This window comes from Monodelphis domestica, chromosome 7 (genome assembly GCF_027887165.1).
Source record: "Monodelphis domestica isolate mMonDom1 chromosome 7, mMonDom1.pri, whole genome shotgun sequence".
NCBI classification, from domain to species: domain Eukaryota; kingdom Metazoa; phylum Chordata; class Mammalia; order Didelphimorphia; family Didelphidae; genus Monodelphis; species Monodelphis domestica.
The window spans coordinates 155,537,438-155,562,509 of NC_077233.1; the positions used below are offsets into that span (position 1 = coordinate 155,537,438).

Consider the following 25,072-nt stretch of genomic DNA (forward strand, 5'->3'; position numbering starts at 1 on the left):
CCATTGATTGAATTACCATCTCTTAGTTGATGATTCTCAAATATATCCACCCTGTTCTAACTTTTCTGATCTCCAAAATTCATCTGCCATTCAGAGATATCAAAATGGATATCTAGTAGACATCTTAAATTCAATGAACTTAAAACTGAATGTATTATCTTCTCCCCCAAACTCTTTTACTGTAGAGAATAACATCATCCTCCTAATCTCCCAGAATAACAATGTAGGTGTTATCCTTTATTCAATATTGTCTTTCAATGTTGATTTTAAATTGTAACATTTCTTTAACATGCCCTCTTCTATCCTCTGAAACTGCCACCACTGTGGAGCAGGCCCTCATTACCTTTTGCTTTAACTATTTCATTAGCCTGCTGGTATGTATGCCTCTTGAAGTCTCTCCTCATGTCAATCCATCCTCCATTCAGTCACTAAAGTGATTTTCCTCTAAGTCAGATTTGACCACATCACCCCTTACTTAATAATTAATTTCGGCAGCTCCTTATTATGCTTTACTCCCTGACACTTACTCTTCAATCCATTGACACCAGATTTCTGGCTAGTTAAAAGAAGAAGATACTTCATTTCTTTTCTGCAGATATTCTGGCTGTCCCCCCATTCTTGGAATGTTCTCCCTTCTTACCTCTGATGACTGGTTTCCTTAGCTCCCGTTAAGTCCCAACTAAAATCCCAACTTCTTTAGGAAGTCTTTTCCAACTTCTTTTAATTCTAATGCCTTCCTTCTAATTATTTCCTAATTATCTTGTATATTGCTAGTCTGTACAGATTTGTTTTTTGCTTGTTGTCTTCCTCAATAAATTGTGTGCTCTTTGAGGGTAAGTTCTATCTTGACCTCTTTTTGTCTCCGCAGTACTTATAATGTCTGGCACATAGTAAGCCTTTGATGAATGGATTAAATGACTGAAACAAAGTATTCTTAAATACTTCAAAAATCTGTGACTTCATCAGTATGAAAATGATTTTCACTGATTCAGACTGTAACTCTTCTCTGATATGGTAGATAGTTTTTTATAATTAGAATCATAGGTTTAAAGCTGAAAGAGATCATAAAGGTTACCTAATCCAATCTTTCCACTTTACAGATAAAGAAACTGAGGTCCATATAGATGATGTAACTTGTGCAGTGTCAAATAGAAGTGTCAGAGGTAAGGTTTAGACTCAGGTCTTTCTGAGTCAAGGCCATCTTTCTTGTCCAGCTCTGACTGTTTTAATTGTATCATCCTATAGTTGGCCTGAGTGAATCTCAGTAAAAACTATACCTAAGTAGTGGGGTTGTGTGAACTTAATATAAATTGTACTCCCTTATTTCATTTGAAAACCCATTTTTGATCAGTATCAGTCCCACCCTTTGACTATGTGGCATCCTGAACTTTGAAAGGGGACTGGTGGAAGTCCCTTTGTGACTGACTGGTGGTATGCTTGGAAGTCAGGACTTGGACTCAGACTGAGGTTAAGCCTGTGTGACCAAAGAATCCCAATAGGAGTGGTGAAAATATGCTTTATAAGAGAGGGGACAGAGGAAGCTTGCTCTGTCTCCCTTCTCTGGAGTGTTAAACTCTTGGCACATACTTGGCTTATCTCACAGCCACTTGCAGATGAGCCACTTGTGGGATGAGGTGAGACAGCTTGTGTAAAGCAGCTAGGAAATGGGGTGCCCAGGTTCTCTCTAACCTTTACTAATAAATAAATTATAAATTAATATACAGGCTCCAGAGAATTTTAATCATAATAGAATCAACTTCTAGGTGCTCTATTAGCTAATAGCTATATGATTCCATATTTAGCATATTTGCAACATGACTGGTCTTGTAAAAAAAATAGTGGGAATGAGTGCAACATTCATTTAAATAATTCCTCCTCTCCCTATTTCTCTAGATAATTGGTTGTCATATGGAAGAGAGATTTGATTTGTTCTGCTTAGCTATAGAGAGCAGAGTAGGACCAATAAGTAGAAGTGTCAAGAGGCAAGTTTTAGGTTTGATGCAAGGAAAAAAAAAATCCTAACAATTTGTTTTTGTTGTTGTTCAGTTAAGTCTGACTCTCCATGACCCCATTTGGGGTTTTCTTGGCAAAGATATTGGAATGGTTTGCCATTTCCTTTTCTAATTCATGTGATAGATGTGAAAACTGAGGAAAACAGTGTTAAGTGACTTCCCCAGAAACACAGCTACTTACTAATTGTCTGTGGCCAGATTGAACTCATGAAGATGAGTTTTCCTTCCTGACTCCAGGCATGGTACTCAATCTACTATGCTCTGTCACTATCCCAATTAGAGTTATCCAAAAATGGAATTAATTGGCTCAGAAGGTCCTGCTTCATTAGCAATCTTCCAATCAAAGCCTAGATGCCCAATTGTTGTTATTGTGTAGAGTGGATTCTTGAGTTTGACTAGAAGACCTCTAAGGCTCCTTCTCAGTCTGTAAGACTCAAATGAATTTTGTTAGACTACTTTTCTGAAGTCAAATGTACAGTCGATGATGAGGGCTACACTTTTGCAGCCTGGCAATATAAATGACTTTGAGAACCCAGAATCCACACTATAGTCCAATAAAGCATGGAAGGACTTTAGTGGAAGACCACTATGTTTTTGCACATAAAAATGAGTCCTAAGAGAGCAAGTCAAATATGCCTGTTTAGAAAACTAGTCATAGTTATCAAGAAAGCACTAAGACATTATAGTCTTAGTCAAGTAGTCTAGTCTAGTCAAGTAGGTACCTACTTGAAAAAAATGAAGAAGTAAACAAAAATCATTTACCACTACATTTTCCAATAGCTAGGAGTTATAAGGAATTCAGAAAAGTTTATGCCTGTTGGTTACAAATAAAGTCTAATCACATCAAATTCATGTTCTCTAATATCATCTCAGCTCTGACTGCTGCTAGAAAATTCATTCATCAATCTTTAGATATTTCCTTATCATTTCCCCCACAAAAAGCTGCAATTAAACCCCACTATTACATTTAGTTACAAACGATATTAATCCTTTTTCAGGGTTGACATCTCCACCTAATTTCCTTCTTTTTTCTGATTATTGAATATTTGTAGGATTTAGAATTGGGAGAATTCTTGTAGACATCTGAATCCATTTCCTCATTTTATTAAAAAGGAAATCAATTAACTATTGGTAAAGTCACTTGTGGACAGTATCATAGGTGGTAAAGTAGGGATATGAACTCAGGTCTATTCTAAAATCATTGTTCTTTCTACAAATCTTGCTGACCCCTTGCTCCCATTTTTATCCCTTCTTTCTCTAAATGCTTGAATATTTCTTTGGTGCCTCATCCCTTTTCCTTCAAATATCCACAGTATTATGAAGAAAACACTAAATAGTTTTAAGGCACATGTTAGTTTCTTACATAATAAACATCAGTGATTCTCTGTTACCTGTAGGGGCAAATTCAAATTCCTCAATTTGGCATTTTAAATCCTGTACTACTTGGCTTCAACTTATCTTTCTGGGTCCCTACATGCATTCTACTGATCAGTCAAACTGTCCTTCTTGCTGTTTCTCTCACAAGAATATTCTAACTCCTATCTCCCTACCCTATACAGGCTGACTCCCATTCCTGAAATGCATTCTCCTTGTCTCAACCTCCCCAAATCCCTCTTTGTTGAAGAGCTCAGTTCTTAATATTATTAACTTTAGGATTTTCTTAATCTAACTACTAGTGCTTTTTGTATTGATACACTTTGTAATTATACTCATATATATATAAAAGCTGTTTCCTTGAAAGAATGTAAGCTTTTTGATGGCAGGTAATATTTTATTTTCATTTCTTACAGTTCAATAATATTCCATTACTTTTACACACCATAATTTCTTTAGCTATTCATTCAAATTCTCCTGCCCAAAGAATAGGGGAGATGAAGGATAGATAAGACTATGATCACAATGAAATGGTGAAACAGGTGTTTCTAGTAGACCAAGTTGGTATTCTGGATATATTTTCCCATAAAAATAAGGTTATGTAGTGCTCAAGTTCAAGAGTACTTAATATAGAGCAGAAATTTCATTTAATATCTTTAAATCATTCTACCCAACCACAACTTTAAGTAAAGTGATATTGCAGCAGTAGTTAGCTTCGTATTAATAATATTATAAATGGGAGACACATTCTTGGCTGGTGAAAATTTAGATTTGCTCTAAATAGGTGGGGAGACTAAAGATTATGTAATTTTAATAATTGTAATATGAACTCCTATTGTTGTTTGGTTGTGTCCAACTCTTCAGAGTAGTTTGCCATTTCCTTCTCCAGTTCACTTTATAGATGAAGAAACTGAGCAAATAGCATTAAGTGACCTGCCCAGGGTCAACCCCAAATGGGGCCATGAAGAGTTGGATATGACTAAAATGACTAAACAACAAAGACACATTTATGTGATATTTTATTTGTAAAATGTTTTATATACGTATCATTATCTTATTTTAGCTTTCCAAGATTCCTAACTGATAAGAATTGTAGGTACTATTCTACATCTTATAGAAAAGGAAACTAATGCATTAAAGACTTAAGTGACTTGGTGTGCATAGATGGTAACATTTGAAACTAGATCTCCCCACGTACAGAGGCTATGTCTTTACAGAGCTTATGTGGTACACTTCTTTGTATATCCCAGGTAAAGATATGAGAGCCTGAGGTAGGAGGAATTTAGAACTGATGTAATTTCTATCAGTGCTTTTCCCCACCAGGCCTTCATAATTGCTAATGACAGAAGTGCACATGGAAAACATGTTATCTTCCAGTTAAAACACAATTTTACATTTATATTATTTATTTATATTATCTTCATTTGTAAAAAGAATATAAGTTTCCTGTTAGCAAAGATTATTTCCATTTTTTGACTATCTCTATTAATGAACAGGGCCTGGCACACAGTAGATGCTTAATAATGCTCACTGACTAAATGATTTCTGTATAAGTGCTTCCTTTACTTTTCTATCAAGCCATTCCTTGTAATAAAGAATAAAAATGAAGTAAATAAACATTTCAGCAAAACTTACATCAATAAAATCTAATAGTTGATGTAAATTCTATATCCAGAGTTCCCTATCTCTGCCCAAAAGAAGACTGGTGGTCATCTATTTATTTTCAACATGATTTTACAAAAACAGGAACCAAAAGTATTTTAACAAAATATGAGAACAAAAGAAAAAGTAATAAGTGACTTTAATAAATGTATCAGAACTATTACATCCAAAAGAATGTTGTCTCAAAGTAGCCTCTATAGGATGCTGTTAGAATGATGCTGTTGCAAAATGTTTTAGTATTTCTTTCATAGTGTGTCATATAGACATGACCAACAAGATGGAAAACAAGATTTTCCCCCCAGTCCTAATGAAATCTCAAAACTCCCCCAAACTAGGAATTATGCACAAGAAGTAAGGAATTATAGATGGCTCCTCAGGCCAAACTCTAAGAAACCTAATAAAGTAACAATCTGAAGAATTAACAGACTAATTCCTCATTCCTAATCCACTCATTCAGCATCCTCTAACTCATGAAACCATATATTCTAGTGGGGCAGGGCAAACCATCCCACTAGCTTGAGTTCTTAGGATGCACTCAGAAATTTCCTCCTTGGTCCTGCAGTCTCTGACAATGCACTCTACCACTACCCTTGCCTTACCATCTGGTGGCAGTAAACAACAGATCTCAACTCTGCCCAACCTCTTGTGGAGTAGGTGGATGTGTGAGTGAGTATAGGTAAAACAAGTTGTTCCTGAGGCAGTTGTCAAAATGTGAATGAGGCTACTATAGGCCCAAAGAGGAGGAAACTGGCATCCAGCTGGGTCAGCTCAGTCTCTCCAAGAAATCACTTATGGTAGGGGCTGAAACTGTTGAAAAGTGAATTCTCCAACATAAGAAGAGACTTTGAAGTACAGTCCCCAAGACATACTCCATCAGAGGGGAAGGACTCAGGAAATGATAGAGGGTGGGGTAGGGTCTTAAATTACTAAAGCCCTTAGAAGAGAGAAAATTCAGTTAAGAAACTAGAGCACAAGCTGATAATTCAACAGGGGAGATATTCAAATAGAAGGTAATATGGCTATCAAAATACCCAAGTCCAAATATTTCTAGATAAATATTGCAAAAGAAAGGAAACTGAACTAACTTCTGATGAAACAAAGGAATCCCAGTGAAACTATGGATTCCCAAGACAGCATTGAACCCAAAACAGGATGTTCCTAAATTGTTTAAGAGAGAAATAAGAATCTTAAAGGCAGACATTAAAAGGAAATAAATAGCAGAATTTGAGACCTTCAAGGCATAATAGAATAAATTGAATCCAAGAATGGTAATTATCTTCAAGAAGCAAAAGAGATAACAAATGATTGGGAAAATAAATGAAAGAAATGAAGATCATTATGGGAGAAGCCAAATGGCATGTTCTTTTAAAAACTCACACATATGATCTCTATCTCTATACATACAAAGCACATTGATTTTGAAGACAGACTGTGCAGGAGACAAACTAAGTAAATACAGTTTTCCTAGAAGAATAGACATAAAAAAAAGCCCCGAAAACCACAATGGAAGAAATAATAAAAAAGACAAGTATCCCAAACTTGTTGATACTTAAGAATGCAGAAGACAATAAAAAATGTTATGTTAAAAATTCCAAAACACATAGTGGTTATATTTAACAATTCCAATACTAATCAATCAATAAATATTTATTAAGCATCTATTATGTGTCAGGATCTGTGCTAAGCACTGAAGATATAAAAAAAGAGAGGAAAGTTTCTGCCCTTAAAGAGCTTACAATTTAATAGGGGAGACAACATGCAAACAAATATATGCCATGCATATACACAGGAAAAATGGAAAACATGTAACAGAGGAAAATCATTAAAATTAAAAGGGGTTGGGAAAGGCTTCTAATAAAACATTTTTATAGTTGGGACTTAAGGAGTTCAACAAAGCTAAGGAGAAAGTGTTCTAAAAATGGAGAACAGCCAGAGAAAACACTTGGAGCTGAGGAATGGTTGTTGTTCATAGTCAACTTCTTGATATTGGGTGTCAAGGTACAGTGTGTTCCATTGTGGCTGATCAGTTCAATAAGAGCTGAGAAATGAAATGTCTGTTCAGAGGACAGCCAGGAGGCCAGTGTCATTTGATCAGAGTACTTATCAGGGACTAACAGTTAAGAAACCAAGGAAGGTAGGGTGAGGCTGGGTTAAGAACTTTGAATGCCAAAAGAAACAGATAAGGAAACTGAGGCAGAGAGAAGTTACTGCCTTGCCCACTGTCACAAAAATAGAAGAGAGAAGTAGGATTTATAACTAAGCTCCCTGACTCGTGAGTCTCTGCACTCTCCTCTAAGCAACAGCTTTAGTCAATGAAAACTTTTTCATAGCTTTCTATATTTTAAGGTACCTCAACATCCACAGAATAAAATATCACAGCTCTTTTTTACAAGCGTCCCATCACTATCACTCTCCTTTATCATATTTCTCCGTTACATGCAGTCTACCAGATTTCCTGTGTGTATTTTCAGGTCTGAATTTCCCACCCGTGTCTTTTTCAGACATCTCCAGGTCAGGCCACACGAAGCCACATCATGGTCTTCCCTCAGGGGTCACACGCAGAGTCTTCTATCATTGATCTCTTTCTACTCCCTCATGATTCCATTGACTTGACTAGTGTAGGGCACGTGGATTTCACCACCCACGCGCCCAAAGTCGGTCCCTTGGACCAGTTTCATATGGCCACGTGTCACTCCATTACATCACAAGGGGAAGGGAGGGGGTCAAAGGAAGGATGTCTATCTCTGGTCCCTCCACCACGTCACTAGCTTAACCGCCCCGCCCCCAAGGCTGGGAGGGGCGCCTCAAAAACCACTTCCGGTGACTGTTGTCAAGCTTCTCCAAAGCTCTTTGAAGATCGAAACTGAAATTCTAAAATTAGTTACTTCTTCAGCTTGGTCTCTGCCAGAGATATGGAGGATCTGATCCTAGCAGAGAGGGCAGATGTCAGCCATCCCGCCCCGCTTAAGCGAATCCCTCCAGTTGGATCCCTTCCTGCTCCTCCCATTTCCGTGCTCTTAACTGTCCCGCAGCTCGCGCGCGGGTCCCTAGGCAACCCCTCTCCCGGCGTTCCCCTTACCTCGCCCTCGGACGCTTGCTGAGACTGGGGCCGCCCCCGCGTCCCACGCCCCCCCCCCCCTGCCGGAAGAGGCTGCACGCGCGGTGGCGCAGGCGCGGTGATGGCATGGGGGGAGGGAAAACTACTGCGATACCTGTGCTCTAGACGCCTACCGAACTCTCCTTTAAAGCTCAGCAGCCGGAGTGGAGGGCGGGGGAGGAGTTGGCGTGGGGCGCACTTGCACATTCGTAGCCACCCCGCAGTCGCCGGACTGCGTGGGTGTGCGTGTGTGACCCAGCCATCGCCACCACACCCCAGTTCTGACCCTGGAGTTTGACCAGCATCCCAAGTGACGTAAGTAAGCCCTAGTGTTTGGCCTTGGGGCTCACTAGGAAGCTTGTGGAGGTTTAAAAACCAGTTTGACTGACCGAGGAGCCTAAGCAGTCAGTCCTGAAATTCAAGGTCCACACCTGCTGGGACCTGAGTGTCTAAACACTCCCTGATGCACCCACAGACATCTCCACACTGGAGGTTTTAGCCCTTTGCCACGCCCTTAGTCCCTCCCCCCCGGAGGCGTGGGCCTTCGAAGTAAACAAGTTGGTTTTCCTTCACTTTTTTCTTAGGACTTTGTGGAGCTGCTGTGACTTTCAAACTGCGAGGAATTTGGGAGTTAGTGAAAGTTTCCAGGAGGAGCAAAAGGGTCAAAGAAAAAAAAATTTTTTTTCTAAATCAGAAAAATGGGTAGTTGCAGTTCTCGGAAGTTAAGCCCTAGTAGGCATAATGCTACTGAATTTTAGCCACCTCAAACACATTTGACTAAATGAGACAAAAAATAATTCATCAATTTAAAACATTTATTTCCTTCACTTTTTAATCAAGGAGGGACCTTAAACAAGGGTCAACCAATATGCTCTCCTCAGTATGCACCTTTAATCCAAATAGCCACACTGGGAAAGCACACACACAAAGAAAAAATTATTCCAGAGACAAAAGAATTGTATAAAATGTTTCAAATTCTTTCCCTCTCCTTCATCTCCACAAAAGGCAAGCAATGTATCAACTGATACATGCCAAGTGATGCAAAACATTCCTATATTAGCCATGTTGCAAAAGAAAACAAGAAAAATGAAAAAGTATTCTTCAGTCAGTTCATCAATTTTTGACACTAATTCTTACAATTTGGATAGATAATATTTTTCCTTAGGAACTGTGAAATGATTTAGATTTGAACATAGGAGAGCTTCTGACTAAAATCAAGAAAATCATTTCAGCACTTAATGTGTGTCAGACACTGCTAGACAAAGATGGAAGATCTGCCTTTTAGGGACTTAGGATCTAATGAGAGGAAACAATTTGTATATATTTATATAGAGAGATTTATTAGAAGAAACATCATCTTCAGAGCTTGGTCCTTACCTTTTTATTCTTACACTCTACTCTTTTCCAGGTACTATGATCCAGCTACATTGCTGCAAGTTATTTTTTCTGTTTACACAACATTCCCTCTTTCAGTTCTTATCTTTTCCTCCACCCCCTTTTCAAGACTATAACGTTCTCATTTCTCACCTCAGCCTCTGATGGCTTCCTCCAGGTCTCAGCTCAAATCCAGCTCCAGTAGACCTTTCCCCATTGCCTGACCCCAGTCCCCCTACATTAGTGATTTCCTTCTCATTCTATGTTGTTCTGCCCCACTTAGAAAATAAGCTCCTTCAAGGCAGGAGTGGTGTTTTTACCTTTTATACAGTTCCCTAGCACTTAGCCCAGTGCCAGACACAGGAGTTGATAAATGATTGTTGACTGACTGGAATAAAGGGACAGAAAACATAAGTGCCTAGGGAGATCTGGAACAGCTTCCAGTGGTATTCAAATTAAACCTTGAAAGAGGCTGGGGATTTTCAGAAGCAAAGATGAGGAAGTGCATTCCAGGCCTGGGGGATCAGCAAGGCAGCATGGTGGGGAATACATGTATTTTGTTCAGGGCACTGTGCTAAGTAGGCAATAGGGAATTAAAGACCAAAGCAAAATTATTCCTGTCCTTGGAGAACTTACATTCTTCCAGGGAAGAGGACATGTACACAAAGCATTTTTAATAGCATGATGAAGTCAGAAGCCAAGTTGCAACGACTTGGGAAAAATTTCAGAGAAGTGGAAGCAAAGGAGTATAAACCCCTTTTTTTTTTTTCAGGAGTTGGCCAAGAAAGGGAAGAGAAATATAGGATGATCACTTGATGGGATAGAGGATAGAGCCTAGAAGAGTTGTTTCTTTTTGTTTTTTGAGGCTAGGGGAAGGGAAGCATATTTTTAGCCAGTAGAAAAGGAACTAGCACTTAGAATTTAAAGATTAATTTAGGAGTTGACTATGAAAGACCCAGGTTTAGCCTCTCAAAAAGTTTAGTAGAAGTCTGTTGTCTCTGCTTCTCTCAGGCTCCAAGGGCAAGATGGCTACCCTCAGTCCTGGAGACCTTACAAAGGCAATCTGACAAATGTATGTATCAACAAAAGGTTTAATGATATTTAAATAACAAGGATTGGGTGAGGGAGGAGGGCCACAGAGGTCCCTAGTTCATAAATACAATGCTTATCCCACAACTAAGAGGTTTTCACAAACCTGTCTTCTTTTTCTTCCAAGCTATCTCACACCCTACTTGACTATGCTGTGTTCCTCAAAATTCCTGACCTAGCTTCTCTAAAGTATGGCCTCTCCAAACAGTCTTCAGAAGAAAGTAAAGAGATCAAGTTGGCTAGATCAGGGGTTGGTGACCACTTTGGTATGATCACCAAGGCCGTGGAGGTTGGAGTAGACAGGTCAGTCAAGTTTAGCTGGTTTTCTTTCTTCAAAGTCTTAACAGGTAGAATGAAAACTAGATCAGGACAGGTTGGAACATCTTGGGACCAGACAGGAACCAAATTAGGATCACACAGAGAATGACAAGCAGGATCCGAGGTAGACCAAAGTCCAGAAGTTTTGCCTTGCTGCACTGAGAGTCCAGTTGAAATTAAATAGGAAATTTATAGTGGACCCAGTCAGCATAGTTACATGACTTTTTTCCAGCTTCCTCCAGAAATTACATGAGTAGGAATTTGGAGGCAGATGGAGTATTTCTGGGCTGGGTTTTTGAGAAGATATTATTGGCTTTAAGATGGGAGAGCAAGGTATTCAGATATAAAATTAAGTGTAAAGTTGAATTGATTAACTAAAAAGAAACGTTGGGAAGAGAAGAAAGTTGTAGTTTTGGGGGGACTCACACTCTTCAGATGGAGATATGAGGGTTGAAGGCAGAGAGGAAAGAGTTGATGAAAGTGGCTTCCCGCACTACTCCCTCCCAGAATCCCTGAATTACTTGAAGGAGACAAAAATGGAGATCTCTCCTCAGTGAAGACTTGCCCCTTGATGGCCGTGCTGGCTCTCAAGGGTGGCGAGGAGAGGTATATGGGACCTCAATCTAGATAAGCTGCTTTGGGACACTCACAAACCTCCCTCTCATGTCTTCTTGAAAACTGGCAACATGATGGAGTCTGCCAATGGGATTACTCTATAGATATAAATAAATGAGATTGAATTCGTTATCTGACTGCTTGTTTGATTTAATTGTTGATTGGGGGCAAAGGGTCAATGTTAGAGGGGTTCTGGTTGCCCTAAATCTCTTTCTAAATAAAACTCATTACAGAAATACAAGGTTTTCTCATAGCCAGGGAGAGGTAGAAAAGGGGAAAGCACTGCTCACCAATGCAGTATCTCAATAGTTCATAAAAATGAAAGTCTTTGAAGAAATTAGGTTTCTTGACAGGAACCTGTGATGTTTAAACAGGAACCCTTGATATTAGGATTTCTGTCTGTGACAGAAATCTCCACAGGGGTCTTGAATAGCCCCGAGAAATAACTCCTCCTTCCACTCCCTTCTGTCTCTCACCCTCAAGACTCCTCTCAGGAGAGTTTCCCAGAAGTCCTTGTTCAGTTCCCAACTGTCGTTCTTGCCTCATGCAACTGTTGATCCTCAACATTCCATTCACCCCCAACTGTTCTCTTCCCTACTCCCCATCATTACAAAGTGAAGCCAGAGAAGGGTGATGGCCCCTAAAGGAGGGTACTGTGGGGTAGAGCAGTTTGCTTAGAGGTCCTGGTAAGATGCATTCTGGAGGAGCAAAGGATAGAGAGAATGAAAATGAATGAAGTTATGATTAGATAAAGAACCTTTAGATTTCTTGCTTATGAAAGAACAATTTGGAATGGTAGCAAGATCAAGGATGTGACAGTCTCTGTGCAGCTGGGGTGTAGAAGTAGACCATGGGAGTTTGGGTTTGGGGTATCTGAGGGAACATCAATATGCATGTCCAAGTTCCCTAGCATGAAGGCAGGAAATGCAGCCAAAGAAGGAACTGTTGGAATCTGATTGCAGATCAAAACACACCATCTTCTACTTTATTTCCTTAATAAGTTATTTTTAATTACATGATATACGTCTTCTGTTATAGCATGGGGAATATGGAAATAGGCATTGAATGAAAGCACTGGTATAACCTATATCAGACTATTTACTGCTTGGTAAGGGTAGGGATAGGGAGGGAGAGAATCAAAATTGCAAAATGTCAGAAAACAATTGTCAAAAATTGTTTCTACATGTAATTTTTTTTTAAACCCTTACCTTCCATCATGGAATCAATATTGTATATTTGTTCCAAGGCAGAAGAGCTGCAAGGGCAAGGCAATGGGGGTCAAGTGACTTGCCCAGGGTCACACAGCTGGGAAGTATATGAGGCCAAATTTGAACTTAGGACCTCCCATCTCTAGGCCTGGCTGTCAATCCACTGAGCTACCCAGCTGCCCCCTCTACATAATTTTTTTAAAATGAGGGCAGGAAATGTGGGAAGAAAGACTGAAAAGTTATTGAGCTCCTTCAGAAAGTATACCTAGAAATTCGTTGTTTTTTGAGGAGAACCTGGACTATATGAATATGAAAAAATAAAAGAAGCATAAGAGGAAGAAGTTTCAATTGAAAGGAAATTTGTTGATCATGGAGCAGGAATTTCAGAGGACCTATTGGCAGGAGCAAGCAAATCTAGAGGAAAACATTAAAGGGTTGGGGTTGAGGTGAATGGGAATGAACCAATACCAGTCTGGGTGGAGAGAGAGAAGTTTACTCTTAGATACTTGAGGATTCAGTATTAGTGGAATTGGGAGATTTAAGAGGAGGTGAAAATTTGTTAGCCATATGGAAAGAATTCCTGCAGATGAGAGTAGTACTGCTAATAATGGCATGTAAGGAGAAAATTCTCAATCTTGGCACCCCTTTGTTCGTTGAGCCACTTCTGTTTGGTGGACACTTCTGCATGTTTTTTATTCAGGAATCTTTACTCAGCTAATGAATCTTAATAGAGGTCATTTATAGTTTCTGTGCTTTTGCTTGGGGATGTATTTGTATAATAACCATACATTGTATAAGAAATTGCTCACTGTAAAGTTTCTTGGAGCTAATTAGTCTCAGTTAAGCTATACTATATATTGGTGAGAGGTAGCGTTTCATAATTGATGGAGATCTGGCCTTGACGCCAGAAAGGCTTGTGTTCAGGTACCACCTCTGTTACCTAAGCAAGTCACTTAACCTCACTTAACGTCAAGAATTTATTTCTTAGATACTGTATTAATTCCTGCATATTAGAGAGAATTCCTGTGTCAGGATCTCAGATCATAGGCTCCAGCTAGTTTGGGGACTTTTGCATTTGCTTTGTTCTTAGGAATTCCAAGGGATACTTTCCTTTTAATAAAATCTGGTTAATAGATAAAGGAGACAGTGATTCTTTTCCTCCCTTCATGAATCCTATCACCTAAAGGGTAGAAAGGGGTGAAAATTTGATAGATCACCTCTTAATTAGCTATTTATCAATTAGAGATGTCATGGGACGTTCAAGGGAGGGGCTGAATAATGGGCTCCTATAACTGTATTTATAGATCTGCCTAAAAGACCCTGGGGGTCTTTTGGTCATAAAGGGGGCCACTGACATAGAAATCTATTGGTTATATGCTAGTCTAATCAATAAATTTATATTCTTACCCTCAGATAAGTCTCTTGAATATTTTAATCATAGCACCTCTTAGTGCTCTAGGCCAGAGGCCCCTGGAATAAGATTAAAAGGTAACTGGGAAATAGAAAACAGATTGTGTTGATATGTGATTTTCCAAGACAGTATCCTTATTATAATCCTCTGTTTCTATTTGAGTTTGACACCACTGCTCTAGGCCACTCTCTATGACTAAGTTGAAAAGAAGGTGCCAACCTACAATGTTAGAAGTAATTTTTTAACCTTGTAGTTCCCTGTACCAATGAAATTGCAGGTCTATTTTTTATCCCTATATATTAACATGTAGGCAAGACAGTCTGGCATAATGGAAAGAGTGCTAGACTTGGAATGAGGAAGAGCCATCGAAATATAGGGGAAAAAAAGATACACATAAAAATTAGATTAAATTCTCTCAATTCATTCGGAAATATATTGGAACAATAATTTGCTATGGCCTCAAAGCAGTCATAATCAGGGGTATGAGAATTGTTTAATATAAGAAAACAAAACAAAAACTGACAACTATATAAGTTATAAACAAAAACCTCATGTTTATTTCACAAATTATAGCATTTGTTTATGTTAAAAATTCTAAAGTGAAAGATATGGAAGTATTATCTTTAATAATGACCAAAACCATATTTTTAAATCTAAGACCTTTCATTGTTTGCAGTGGAACTCTACAAAATTTACCAGTTCAAGCAGAAATAAAGTATGAATACCTCTCTACCCATTTTCTTCCATTATTACTTGAATTAATTCTAGAAATGATAGTTTAACAGTGAGACAAGAGAACCAAATAAAGGCGTGAACACTGGTAAAGAAGAGATCAAACAGGGGCAGACAAGTGGCTCTGTGCATAAAGAACCAAACCTGGAGAGGAGAGGTCCTGGGTTCAAATGTGACCTATACTTCCTATCTCTGTGACCCTAGGCAAGTCACTTAAACCCAATTGCCTACTCCTTGCCACTCTGATATTGATTCTAAGATAGAAGATAAAGGTTAAAAAAAGGAGGTCAAATAATATTCACTTGCAAATTGCATGATAATGTATTTAGTAAACATTAGAGAATTATAAACTAATTGAGATCATTTATAATTTCAACTAGGTAGCAGGATTCAGAACCCACAAATCATGGCTATTTTCATATAGTACTAACAAAAATTAGGAAGAAGTTATATAATAGAAATTCCTTTCCAAATGATCATAATTATATAAGATCAGAGAAATCCTAAATCTTCAAATCCTGCTTCTGATATGTAACACCTTTATGAACACAGTAAAATCACTTAAACTCTAAGCCTCAAGCAACCCTCTAAGACTATAAATTGGCTTTTAAAAATGTATATTTTTAAAAAAATTATTAAACATTTTTTCCCATGGTTACATGATTTTTGTTGTCTCCCTCCTATTTTCCCTCCCCCTTTCTGGAGTTTGACATCAATTTCTCTGTGTTATACATATATTATCATTCAAATCCCATTTCTATATTATTCATTTTTATAATAGAGTAATCTTTTAAAACCAAACCCCCAAATCTCATACCCATCCACAAACTCCCACAGTTCTTTCTCCACATATGGATAGTCTATTACATTTGATCATCCCATAATGTTTCAGTTACTGTGCACAATGTTCTCCTGGTTCTGCTGATTTCACTACCCTTCAGTTCATGGAGGTCTTTCCACTTCATATAGAAATAAAGCAGTTCATCATTCCTTATAACACAATAGTATTCCATCATCATCATATACCACAAATTGTTCAGCCATTTCCCAATCGAGGGACATATTCTCATTTTCCAATTTTTTGACAACACAAAAAGTGCAGCTACAAATATTTTTGTACAAACAATCTTTCCCCCAAAATGCATATTTTTAAAGTCGTTATAAACACCAAATAAAATGAGCATTTGCATATGCATAGTAGAACAGAGAAAAGGATTGTACATAAAACTGCAAGGCTCTATTATATACAGCTCCACTTTTAGGTATATAATATAAATATAACAATGTAAGCAAATAAAAAAAAAACTTTCATTATGCTTCTTCCAGAGTTGTACTGCTTTTATTTTGTTTTGGCTTTCCGTTTTATGTATTAAAAAATGATCCAATGACTGCTTCTTTTGGGGACTTCTCTTGCCAACTCCCCCTCCCCAAGTTCAAAACCAAACCAAACCCCTCTAACATGTATGCATAGTTAATGAAGCCAGTTAATAAAGTTTTATTATGTGCTAAGCACAATAAAGGCAAAAGACATAAACCAACAATTATGTATAAACAAACTATCTAGAGGAAAAATTGGAAATAAGCTAGACAGATCCCACAATGGCCATATTCTACAACTGGATGCCATCATCTCTCTGTGCTTCATCTTTAGTCCTCTGGAGTCATGGTTGGTTATTGCATTGATGAATATTTTTAAGGCTTTCAAAGTTGTTTGTCTTTACAGTGAGTGTTGTTATTTTATAAGCTGTTGTGGTTATGTTCAGGTTTTACGGTACAATAATATATTACGTTAATATATTTCCATTTTTTCAATCATTCCATATTTGAAGTGCATCTCCTTTTCCTCCCAGTTCTTTTTCCAATTAAAAACTAATTTTGGGTTAAAAAATATTGATCTTTTTCTTCTTTCTTTGATCACCTTGAGGTATATACCTTTTAGTGGTTTCACACTAAAAAGTCAATAAAGTCAATAAACATTGTTACCACACTTAACTACCTTAACTAACTTAACTTCCATTAAGTGCCAAACCCTATGGTAGGCAGTATGAATACAAAAAGAAGCAAAAGACAGTCCCTGTCCTTAAGGAGCCCACGATCCAATCACAGCCTAAAGGATAGTTAATGATTTAGGGATGATAGTTCCTTATTACTTTCCAGAATTTCTGGACTAACTCAGTTCCCCTAGCATTTGAATTAATTCCCCTGGTTCTCTGCAGCCCCTCTTTTCATTTTCTTTCTTTTTTTTTCATCTTTATTGATTGATGGGTGTGAGGTAGAACTTGAGTTATTTAATTTGCATTTCTCTAGTTATTAATGATTTATGCATTTTTTCCTCTAAGATGAAGTTATAATATGTTTTGTGGTGGGCAGTACCCAAACAAAAAAAATCACAAGTCTTTGAAGAATTGATGTGTATGAACAAAACCACTCTTTTCTTAGAAGAGCTTACTTTCTTTTTTGTGGTGATGGTAGACAATGCATAGACTGGTAAGTCAATACTAAATATGTGCAAAATAAATACAAAATAATATTTTAGAATGAGAGCAAAATACAACTTCAGGAATCAGGAAAGATTATGTAGGAGACAACACTTGATCTGTTCCTTGAAGAAGGAAATATTCCAAAAGTCAAAGCTAAGAAAAGCATTCCAGGCACCACAAAGTATACAGCCTAGAGGCTAGGGATGGAAAAGTGAATACAGGTAATAGCAAGTGGTCCTGTTATGAAAATTTTGTTTCTATCTGTACAACAATCTGTGTATACTTCCCTACTCCACCCTCTTCTCTGAACTATTTTAGTAATTTCCTTATTGGTCTTCTCTATTTCAAATTTCTTCCCCCTTCAGTAGTCTACATTAGTGGTGTTAAACTCAAATTGAATGGAACCACTAAACCATATATAAGTATCCCTGTAGATTACTTGTTAACTTAGAAATCAGATAGGAACTACATTTTAATCTAGTTTGTCACATTTGAGTGTTGTGAGCCACATGTTTTGGGCCATGTGTTTGACATTTTGCTCTTTACAACCCTCTAATTGCTTTTTTGACTCATCTGACATTCTTTATTCAACAAATTCCAAATCTATCCTATTACTTTTAGGATCATAGATCAAAAAAGTAATATTCCAATTTGAGGGATCAATCAATGGGATAGAAAAGGATGAAAGGGTATAATATAAGGGGCATGATTCAAAGATTCATATACTCAAAAGCTGCCAATGTCTCCTTGTCCCCTCTTCCTCCTTCCTTTCAGAGTCTTGATGTTTAAAGCTTTTTACATCTTAACGTCTTCCTCTCTACTGTTCTAACACATTGCTCCTTTCCACAGATTTTTTTTGTTTTGTTTTGTTCTGGCTATATAGGAGCTGTGGCTTGTCCTAAATTTTCAAAGATAATTGATGACATAACAGGGTAACACCTTGAGTTTCATGTGAATTAATTGAATTTAAGTGAGGCAAAGTTGGTAATCATCAACCTCACTTTATTTTCCAGAGTCATTGAAGTCCTATGGCAAGATATAAGTCAAAACAACTGAAATGACCTGAGATGAAGTGGATAACCTTGACATCTTTAATATCTAACCAAGCTGTAAGCTCTCCACAGCATCTGCTTCAGACTCCTTCATGGTCTTTGAAACAAATTGTTCTTATCCAGCCATTCTAAGTCTTCATGAACTTGGGGTAGACACCCGCCCCCTCCCCAGCAAAAAAAAAAAAACAACAAAAAAAACTCACCAAGGGATGAGAGACTTGTCAGTTACCCTTGATCTAACTTAGCCCATTTGTGCCATGATGGTTTTTACTCTGGTATGACTGCTGGACATGCTTGCAGCTTCTTGAAGCCACAAGTGAGAACTGAGTGAAAAGGTGGACACCAGAGGTGAATGAGCAGCCCTGAAATGGGCTTGGCTAGTCCTCACATTAGAGATGCTAGTCCTCCTAATACTGCATGCACTAAAAAAATAAATTATATATATATATATATATATACATATATATATATATATAACTAGACATATATTCTCTAAAGTTAAAATGCTAAGAGAAAGAAACCACTTGTAGAAAGATACTTATAGCAACACTTTTGCTGTTCCAAAGAATTAGAATTTAAATGAGTGCCAATCAGTTCAAGAATTGTTCTCTAAATTCTGTTCATTGAACTCATCATCATTTCATACATATATTTCCAGGTTTCTCTGAATCTATCATAATCATCATTTCAGAGGGTGCAGCAATATTGTAGTACAACCATGCCATTTTTTTTTTGGTGGGATTTTTGGAAGGGGCAACCCATATTCTCTCTCCTACTCCTGCCCCAAATGCAAAAAAGACAGAAAAGCAAAAACTATTTTGTATGAATAGTCAAGGAGAAAAAAAAAATCCTCTATTGACTGTGTGAGAAAATGCTAATGAATAAAATGCTGGACTAGGATTCAGTAGGACCTGAGTTTAAATTCTACTTTAGGCATTTACCAGGTAAGTGATTAGACAAATCACTTAACCTCTCCCAGCTTGTTTCCTCATCTGTAAAATGGAGATAATAATAGCACCAACCTCATAGCGTTGTTGTGAAGATCAAATGGGATAATATATATAAATTGCTTTGCTAACCTTAAAGTAGTTTGTAAATATTAGCTGTTTATTATCTATTATATATATGTATGTATATATATATGTATATATATATATATATATAATCTATGGCTCATTCTTGGGCCTCTGCTATGTGCTTTGGGACTATTTGCTGATCCTCATAAAAGACTTCATTTTCTGCCTCCAAGCTTTTTTTATTCGTAGTCCCTTATGCCTGGGTCTCCTTCCTCATCTCTGCCTCTGGTTTCCTTAAAAACTCAGTTTATGTGCCACCTTCTTCAAGAAACCTTTTTGGTCCTCCCAGCTATTAGGGACTTCCTCTGTCTGATCAGATCTCAGGTCAGCTTTTTATAAAATTAGCATACTCATGCACAGATGAAGGTAAAAGTAAATTACTGAGAGTTAATCCAGTTGACAAAAAGTATCACATCAAAACACACAAGCCATTCATAACTGGAGACCTTGAACACCTAAAGAAAAGAATGCCTAGTTTTTATGCTGAACCAATGAAGTGCATAAGAGTTTTGCCATGCAATTTTTGATCCCTCATTCAAAGACACAGAGCTTCTATCCAAACTTTTTTCTAAAAGGGAGAAGGAGCAATTTATCACTGAAACTAGGACTAACCTGAATTCAATTTCTTGGACTGTGGATGGGCACAATTTAGAACTTTCCAGTGCCCAAAATTTGAGATTTCTAGATCAGGCAAGACAAGATCTCATTGAAGCCATGAAATATTTTGCTTTAAGACCTGATACATGGGGGAAATTTGAAAAGCTCAAGCAGGAAGCAGGGGAACATCCTTCCACATTTCTAGATCATATTGTAGAAATGGGGGAGAACCTTCTTGGGTTTACCAATTTAACTGAGCCTAAATTATAACACATAAGAAGACAATTCATGAAAGGCAATTGCATACTGGTCAAGAAATTTTTTGGGATGCATTTCCCAGGGTGGGAGACTCCAAGCCTAGAAGATTTAAGAAAGACAGCTTCTTATGTATTTAATGGATAGAAAGAACATAAATCTGAACAGAGAGATGAGCTTGTTCAGGAGTTAAGAACACAGCTCAAAGAGTCAAATAACAAACTGAGGCAAAAAGAAATAGATGAAGTGAAAAACTTTGCAACACTACAATTGTACTGACCTAGAAGAATTTGCACAAAGACAACAAAGATCCAATTAAGCATGATGTTTCTTATGTGGCAAAATTGAACACTTTGTCAGAAACTGCAGACTAAAAGCCCAAATTGACACTGGGAACACCAGAAGGGGAAATTGGAAAAGCAATGCACATGACAACAATAACACACAATATGGACAATGCTGTTCTCACATTTGTACCAGTACCTCCAGAAGTCAAGCCCCAGATCTGAACACAATGAAAAGATTTGTCCAAGGCACTAGGCCTAGGTGTTCCTCTATTGCTGCTGAGACTGCTAAATCTGACGAATTATGAAGCCATACCATGGGGGAAGCAGAAATTAAGAGTGTGAGAAGGAGGAGAGATGGAAATAGAACCAAGGAAAAAGATAGTGATACAAAAACAGTGGAAAATGATATAAGAAGAGAAAATGAGGGAAAAGTGTTAAAGATGGGGAAAATAATACAAAAATCTGTAAGCTAGATGGAACAGTGATAGAAGAGACTGAGGTCACCAGAGGGGAATTAGATGGAGATAAAGTTACAACAAATAATGAACAGATGAGTTTAATAGTGAGCAAGACTATACCTGGAAACCATTGCAAAAGATACAGAATCAAGGGACAGCGACCTAAAAGAAGTCTTATCAATGAGCCAGTGTAATTACACAACTGAAGACCACTGTTGGCTAGGAATGGGATCTCTAGCGAAAGTGCAGAAGCAAATGCAAATGATTTAAAGTCCTCAGTGTCCTCTAGTTCCTCCAAATCAGAATCTCTACCTGATAGGGAGGAAAAACTGTCTTTTCCAATAATAGTAGGGGCTAAGGTACCAGAACAGTCACAAACAATTCTAGAGAACCAAATAAGCAGACTTCCTGGGGACATAAGCAAGGGGGCTGATGAGGAAGAGAGACCTGTCAGTGATCAAATGCAGAAATTTACATTTTAATTGTAACAGTTATATTAGTTTCTCTACTAAAAGTTTTATATTTTTAGAGGTTTATTAAAGATTATTAGAAATCAGAGATATAAATCAATAAGCCACGTTTCTAGTGCTGATAAGCCCAATTTCACTTGCTCTACATTTTGAGAGATGTGTGTGCTTAGAAGCAGAAGCTGAGAGACCAAGTAGGTGGTGCAGTCAGTTTAAATACAAATTTTGTTCTTGGCCCAGGCGGGGATCTCAGATGAGATTATAGGAAATTCTGGAAGTGCCAAGGACTTCTGGGGATTGAATTCTGAGGTTCAAATCTCCATTTTTACAAACCTTAATGTCAAGAAGTTCATTCCTTCAAAGTCTCTATTGTCAGGGAATAAGCCAAACAGCAATCTGAATTCCCCTGCTCCCCAAACTCATGCAAATCATTCATTCTCAATGCACACAACATCTGGGATGCAAACTAAATCTCTAGAGCAAAGTTAATACTCATTGACAATAGTCAATATTAATACTCACATAACAGAGGAATAGGATTTGGGAAAAATTGAAATCGAAGTCTTTGAGCCACCAAATTCAAGTGAACATCATGTGGCAATCAAAGTAGGCAATGAAAATATATTCAGTACTAGTTGATACTGGCACTTCAAAATAAGTTTTAAAAACATCTCCTGAGAATATTAGGATCAGTACAAGTGATGGAGGCTACTGGAAGGATTCAAAAAGTTCCAAAACGTCAATCCAAAATGGTTACCCTTGGGCCACTGACAGTGGACCACACGTTCCTACTAATCCCAGAATGTCCATAAAATCTTTTGGGATGAGACCTACTGGGTAAACTTGGGGCCATGATTCATTGTAATACTTCAGGGAAGATAATGCTTTGTCTTCCAAAAGAGTCATTGAAAGCCTATCCATTGCTATTTTTAGATACAATGGTAGGTGAAGAGGAAGTAAAATCAGTTTTTCCAACCCCTAGTGAAATTCCAGAAGCAGTATGGTTTAAACATTCCACAGATATTGGGTTACTAAAATCTGCAATACCAGTGAGAGTTTGAACTAAGGAATGGCACCACAAATACTTCAGTACAAACTTTGTAGCCATTGAGGACATAAAACCAATCACTGAAAACTTGATAAGTCAAAAAATAATAGTGCCAACAATATCTGAGTACAACATACCAATTATGACTATCAAGAAAACAAAGCCAAACACAGCCAAGGCAAAACATCATGGAGATTCATACAAGATCTATGGGCAGTAAATGATTTTATAATAAAGTCACATCCCATCATGCCAAGCCCTTGTAACCATGAAAATGTGGTTTGCCAAGACTGTGAATTGCCAAAACTATAAAGGTTTCAGCCAAACTGTAAAGATAATTTTTAGTGTCTTGATTTAAAAAAAAAAAATCTAAAATTAAGTGGTCGCCATGGGAAAAATTCCCAAATATGAAAAAAGTCAGCTGGGTTTTATGGAGATTTTAATTGATATAAATGGAGGAATTAAGGGAAGGAGAGAGAGAGAGAGAGAGAGCGAGAGCAAGCGAAAATAGTAGAAAGGGCCTAGGCCAAATGGCCTAGGCCTGAGCCTAAGGGAGAGCAAGTCAGTCTTTATCACTCACCACAAGATTGTCTTCAAGCAAGCTCTGAACCTCCAAACTCCAACTCCAACTAACTTCCAATCCAATAACTCCAATTTACCTAAACTGCCTTCTCCTTTTAAAGAAATTATCTCTTATGTCACCTCCCCTAAATTTTCACGTCTACCAATCACAGTAGATGCTTTTGCCCAGGCTTAGTTCTCATCTTCTTTTGTTCTCACCTTCTCTGGTTAGATAAAATCTACCGAGTACTTCACACCTCTCCTGTTAAGCTTGCCTTTTGTAAGTTGCTTGACCTTTTAGATATTAATTTAACCTTTATAGGTACTGAGCACCTTTTTGTATTAGATCTAAAAATAGACCTAGCTTAAGGTTTTAGCTTCACTATAAGTATGAGTTAGGGACTTTTCATTGTTCAATCAGGAGTTTTCAACTTTATCTTCCCCTAAGGCACTGTCTGAGTAGGGAGGAGTAATTTTAGAAATTCTCAATACATTCCTAACCAAGTACCTCCATTGTTAAAAATGGGGAATAGCTTAATCAAATCGTGTGAAGTAGAGTCTGAGCAGTTTTAAGATTCACACCCTGCAACAATATTAGATGAAATTCCTAGCAAAGAATGCTATTGCACAGTGGTAGATCTCTGCTCAGCCTATTTTTCAATCCCTATTCATGAAGACAGTCAAAAAAATCTTTACTTTCTCTTGGGAAGAGACCCAGCTAACCTGAGGTTGTCTTCCACAAGGTTGGTCCGAGTCAGCAAGCTTGTTTTGTCAAATTTTAAAGCAAGATCTAAAGTCAATCATGTTTAAAGAATGTACCATAGTCCATTTTGTTGATTACATCCTTTTAGCAAGCCCCACACCAAAGATTTGTCTCAGGGATAGCACTAGACTCCTATGTGAACTGTATAAAAGAAGCCACAGAGATTCAAAGTTAGAATTACAATGGTGTTTACCCAAAGTGAAATATCTTGGTTTTATATTGGAGAAGGGGATGAGGCAGATATCCAAGAAAAGAATCAATGACATTCAAAAACTCAGTGTGCCAAAGACCAAATGGCAGTTGAGAGCGATTTTAGGGGTTACAGGGTTTTGTAGACAATGGATTCTAGGATATAGTCACATAACTAAATGTCTAACAAATCTTAAAAAGCACTATGTCCCAGAACCACTGAAGATATATAAGGAACTTCTGTAAGCCCTAGCAAAACTCAAGGAATTAATCTGAACAGCACCAGTCCCAGGTATCCCTGACTATGGCAAATAATTCCATCTGTTTGTCCATGAAGTCCAGGGGATATCTTCAGGCATCCTAGCACAAACCCTAGGACCCAGTTTTAGACCAGTGGCTTTTTATAGTGTTCAATTGGATAATGTGGCCAAAGGCATGATCCCTTGTCTAAGAGCAATTGCTGTGGCGGCACTGTTGATCCAAAAGTCAATGGGTCTTGTGCTGGGATCCAGACTGACTGCCTATTCTGCTCACCAGGTGGAAGCAATCTTAAAAAGAGGCAATCTGCAAGCTTTCACTCAGCAGAGGCTCTCCCAATATGAAATTGTGTTGCTAAGTAACAAAAACATAATCCTGAAGCAATGTAATATCCTAAACTCTGCAACTATTTTCCCAGATTTACCACTCCAAGGAGATCTCATCCATAACTGTAAAGATGTGATATCGTAGTAGAAAAAACTAGGATGGCTTTGAAAGATACTCCAATAACAAATCCAGACTTAGAAATCTACATGGTGTGGTAGAGACATGAAGAGAGAGAGGTTTTGCAGGACAAGTCAAGATGCAAGAACCAAGGCTTGGGACCTGTCTGTCAATCAAGAAGAAGGTTCCAAATGGAATGTTCCCAGGAGGAGAGGCAGTTGAACCTGGTTGAAGGACCCTTGTGG

The 25,072-nt window shown here is 37.8% G+C and overlaps 1 protein-coding gene and 1 long non-coding RNA gene across 10 annotated transcripts in view; one reads left to right on the forward strand and one right to left on the reverse strand.

Moving 5' to 3' along the window:
• Positions 1 to 8,406, reverse strand: part of STX17 (syntaxin 17) — a 133,259-nt gene extending 124,853 nt beyond the window's left edge. For 2 of the 9 annotated variants that reach the window (XM_007498989.3, XM_007498983.3), the window contains exon 1: positions 8,261 to 8,396. The gene's annotated coding sequence lies outside the window, so the exon portion shown is untranslated. The other 7 variants (XM_056805903.1, XM_007498984.3, XM_056805901.1 and 4 more) reach the window with 6 other exon arrangements.
• LOC103093462 (uncharacterized) lies at positions 8,354 to 19,672 on the forward strand. Its single transcript, XR_001623539.2, has 2 exons — positions 8,354 to 8,460; positions 18,386 to 19,672. It is a non-coding gene; the product is annotated as an uncharacterized LOC103093462 (long non-coding RNA).
• Positions 19,673 to 25,072: the final 5,400 nt, after the last annotated feature.